The following is a 5,266-nucleotide window of genomic DNA, read 5'->3' as shown; positions in this document are numbered from 1 at the left end:
CTTTTTGAGTAAATAATCGATTACGGAAAATAACTAGAAAGCCTAATTAAACCCCAAATTAACCCAAATGAAAATAAGTTATTCCTAGTAATAGGAATTCATCTATGGAAAAGCTACTAGAAATTAAATTTGATAAAAACTTAAGCCCAAAAATCCAAAATCATAGAAATTTTCTTAACAAGTTTCACGACAATGTGAACCACTAAATGTACAAACACTTTCATTGGTTTAGTCACATAATATAAATGATTTTGGATTTAACCAAAATACTGGAAAGTTTAATTTAATAATTAATAAGGATACTTCAACCATACAAGGATGACATTGGAAAATATGAACAATCAAATCACTAACTCCATGTGCCACTACTAAGGATATAAATTATGCACACTAACACACATGATCAAGTACAATTTTGTATAATTGTATCACTTAATTTATTAGTGTAATAAAACAATAATAACTAATAAAAGAATTCACAAAACTAAACAAACTAACACTTATGATAGGACCAAGGTTATCACCAAGAAGGAAGGCAAACCAAGAATGGTAGACTCCTTAAGGTATAACCTACAATGATGTAGATATGCCCCTAATGGATGGGGATGAATGCTCACATTGTGCTCAAACTTCCGATAGGTGGGGATTTTTACCAAGTGTGTTTATGGGTGAGGGTTTCAACAATGGGGTATGGATGGATTTCAGCATTATGATGGTATTTTGGTAGGTTTTTGGCTCTCAAAATAGCATTATAAGTTTGCATAAAATTGGATTGATGTATTGTGAGAGGGAAGAGTTTTATTTATAGGCCAAGGGATAGAGAGATGGAGGTTTAGGATTTAAGGATGGAAGAATGGTGAGGGCTAAGATGCTTTGAAAGGGAAGCACATGGATTGTGCTTGTTTAGAGCCAATAGGGGAGTGACACTTGTCACAAGGAGGATGAGTGTAAGGGGATAGCATAAGGGTTGGTCAAAGGGAGTAATGAGGGAGGATGAGTGTATAAGATGGATTTAAGAGGAATTAGTGGCATGTAAAAGTCATTAATGCTCTTGGATAGGGATGGAAGAAGAGAAGGGAGACTTGTTGACTTTGGCTTAGGTTACCAAGTCTTAACCCTTGCTTAAAGTTGTGAACATGTTTAAAAGGGGATTAGACTTAGCTTAGGAAGGGGGTTAGGGGGCAAGTGGCTTAGCTTTGATGGGATGGGTTAGTTAGGTGGCTAAGTGAGGTTAGTATGGGTGAATGAGTTGGATTAGGGGTAAAAGTTGGGTTTAGGGATGTTTTTAGGGGTTTGGATAATTTATTAAATGATTTATTTAATAAATGGGGGATGCGGGATTAAATTAAATAGATTTGAGGTTTTATTTAATTTAACAAAAGAATAGGGATTTAATTGATAAATTGATTTTGGGTTATCCTTTTATTTTATCAATTGCACTATAGTTAATTTAATTAATTAATTAACTAGGGGATGATGATTAATTAATTAAATAATAAATATTTAATCAATAATGTCCTAGGAGATGACTAAATATGATTACCTATTTGTGTAATCAAATTTAGGTGTCTATAATAATAATATAGCCGAACCAATAGATGCATTAAATACCTAATTTAACCATTCATTCAATTATGCTGAAATAATCTATTTACATCACTCACGTTTGCATAAAGCATAATAAAGCAAGAATGAGTAAATAACCATAGCATTAAATCAAACAAAAATAACATAATCAAAGATATGCCCAAATATCAGATAACCAGATATCATCATAAAACATATTATCATCTCATAATGGCATCAATCATGCAAATATGATCAACTACACAACATAGTAGTATAGCATCTATGATACTAAAATCAAAGTATAACATCCAACCCTCAAGTCATCTCAAATTTAAAATATAATATGAGTACAAATATCTCTCGAATCAAAATATAACAAGGTACCGACTACAAACACGAGAGGCACTACACCAAGCCTCTTCCTATATGCAAAGATTCAATCAAGATTGGTGTTGAAGATCTAATGCCATTGATTTGATACATCCTACATACATTCCTACATATATTTGGAGAATCCATACTTGTGTATTCAAGGATTCGAATCCTCCACAAGGATTTCAATATAAGCAAGGTAAATAGTTCCATTTAATTTGTTTATTCATACTGCAATTTCAATTACATTTCAAGGCTAATTCCAAATTGGGGTTTGACCAAGGTAAATCCCTCATCCAAAAAAAAAACCCTTTTTCTTATAGGTATAGGTACAGGACAAAGAATTAAAGTATAGCTTTGGATACCTTTTTTGTCAAACTTGTGGGATTTGCGAACAAAAAATTTGTTGGAGCATTGTAGTTCAAGGTCAAATTTTTTGGGGTACAATTGTTCCCTAGGGTAATATTGTGCCCCACTATCTAGGTCAAGGTTGACCTACCCTTGAAAGGAAAAAAAATTTCTAGATTTTCTCTATCTTGACATTTCCAATCTAGAGCAGGTTGTAAAAATTTTTGAAATTGTACACAGACATTAGAAATTAGAATTTTCCAAATTCATCCTACTTTGAGGTTAGTATTTGTCTTTTATTCATTTAAGGTTTCAAGTACTTACTTTCTATAGTAGATTATAGGATTTCCTCCTTTCTTCATATTATTCATTGTTTGATTCATTTGTGCATTGATCATTTCTTTGTGAATGATCAATTTGGATCATTCCTTTTGGGAATTTGGGTTAAGGATAGATCCTATATTCCCCTTCAAAGACATTTCTTTTTATCATCCATATTTTCCTCTATTCTTTTAGATGAACACATTTTTACCCTATTTAGTTATGTGTTTAAATGTTGTGGATGTGATGAACTTATTTTTTTTCAGCATTATAGTTCTAATGATGAATTAGGTATGATTTAATGAGATTGATTTTGATGTCAAGATTTTAAGATCCTAATTCACCCCCTACCACCCTCTCAATATCTTGTTTCCCATATATATTCCAACAATTGGTATTAGATTCAAGTTCTCATGTCAAGAATTTTAATATCTTTAGAGGATAAGATCATAGAGATGGAAGTATACAAGATGGGAAAGATCATTGAGAATCAGATAATTGAAATCTAGATTGGGTTACAATAATTAGAGAAAACTAGAGAAGAGTTGAGAAAATACCCCAAAAGGAGAAGAGAGATGGCTATACAACTTAATGAAACTCAATACGTAGAAGTTGGTATAGAAGTACTAGTAACAAGGATGAAGTAATGACAAAACTACAAGAAAAGAGGGGTGCCCTGGTGAAGGAAGCAAAAGACTTGAAGATAGAACAAGAAATTAAATTTGTCACACTACATGAAGCTATTGAAAAAATGAAGAAAGAAAAAGAAGATAATCTCATTGTTGAAGAAGACAAAATATAGATAGCTAGAAAACTTGAAGAAACATCATTTTAAGTTCTAAAGCTTACAAATACTTAACTCGATATGATAAATCAATTGGTAATTGCAAATCAAGAAGCAAACAGAAAAGATTTGGAGATCACAAATCTGAAGTTACAAAATGAGCAATTGAAGAATGAGTTAAGGCATGAAAAGAAACTCATGGAAAGGATGAACAAACTAAATGAAGTTATCAAAAATTTTGAAGACATGATGAAGTCACCAAGAGAAAAAGAAACATTAGGACTTGGATGCAAGAAATCTTCAACTACTAAAGAAGGAGAATCATCCAAAAGTGGAGAACATGGGAATACTAAAGGCAAACCTACATGACATTACTATGGAAAGATTAGACATACAACAGACATTTGCAGAAGAAAAAAGGTAATTCTTAAGATTGGGATTATAACACATGGTATAGTTGTCACTATTGTGGAGAATATAGACACATTCTAGAGAATTTCTTTAGGACACATTTCACAAGAAATTAAAAGATATGGCTAAATGGTGATATAGTATGTTTCAGTTGTCTTATAGTGGGATAGATTAGAAAGAACTAAAAAACCAAGATACTTCCACCAGCACCAAGAAATGAAGATGACAAACCAAAAATGAAGACATGGATAGAGGTAGTAAGAGCTAGAAGAAGCAGAGTAGAAGAAATTGTGATCACCCAATTGGATGGATCTAGTGATTACACCATATCTTACTAAAAGGAAAAGGTATATAGGAATTATATACTAGAAAGCTATTTTCTGCATAGTTGGAGATGCATTGAGAAATATTAGAAATGAAAATTTAGTAAGTATCGAGCATGACTGACATAGTCTATATTGATTGAGTATTGCAGTATAGACCAATTTATCAAGCAGGATTATATACTAACTGAGTGAATTGGTTATGACTAAGTGCATAAATTTAGATCAAACTAAAGTTAAGGCCAAGAATAGTTGTCATACTGTCTAAATATGAGGAAATTTATTATACACCTAAATTGAAATATTGGAGGTATATATCAAATTTTAATGATTATTTTCTTACCCAACAATTAAGGGGATCTCATAAAGATTCAAATGTCATCTCAGAAACTAGATTAAGGAACCATAGGAAGATATCATCAAATTGTGAAAAGAAGTAAGTATTACTCTTATTTTTGAGTAATATATTTTATGAATAGGTTTTATTGAAAATACTAGTCCACAATGGCATTTGGGAGTGAAATTTCAAAGGATGACAATGCACAAATCATAAGGAATGATCACTGAACTCCACCAAATTTTAGAAACACAAGTAATATTGAAACCCCTATTGATAATGTTGGAGCATTATTATCTATTCTACCTAGAGTCTTAATTATGCAAGACATTAGATCGTGTTATCAATGTAAGATTAGAGAAATTAGAGATTTTGAAATCAAGACAGTTTATGACAAGTTATGTGTAGATGGGATTCTAAAAGATGAATTACAAATCATTGTAGACAAAGGGTTGACTCGTGCCCTAGATTTTCCTAAAGTTTTCAAGAATGAATGGATAAAAATTGTTTTAATCTGAGTTCATGACATGGAAGTATGTTTGGAAGGTGGACCATTAAAAATAAATAAGGCAATCATTTGAAGATTAATTGGGTATCCTATATTAGATCAACCTAAGTGCATAAAGAATGGCACATGGAATGAGATTGATAACCTAACCAAGGTGAAGTGGAATGGTCATGGAATGTCAATGGATAGAATTGAGGATCCACTAATTAAATTTGTTGTTCATGTGATCACACACAAGTTTTATCAATCTAGCAGATTGAACAACATGTTGTGCATTGCAATTGGTTTGGGAT

The sequence above is a fragment of the Cupressus sempervirens genome, chromosome 8 (assembly GCF_028749045.1).
Source record: "Cupressus sempervirens isolate cs-2001-9-10 chromosome 8, ASM2874904v1, whole genome shotgun sequence".
Classification (NCBI taxonomy): domain Eukaryota; kingdom Viridiplantae; phylum Streptophyta; class Pinopsida; order Cupressales; family Cupressaceae; genus Cupressus; species Cupressus sempervirens.
Note: the sequence above shows the minus strand (reverse complement) of the source record.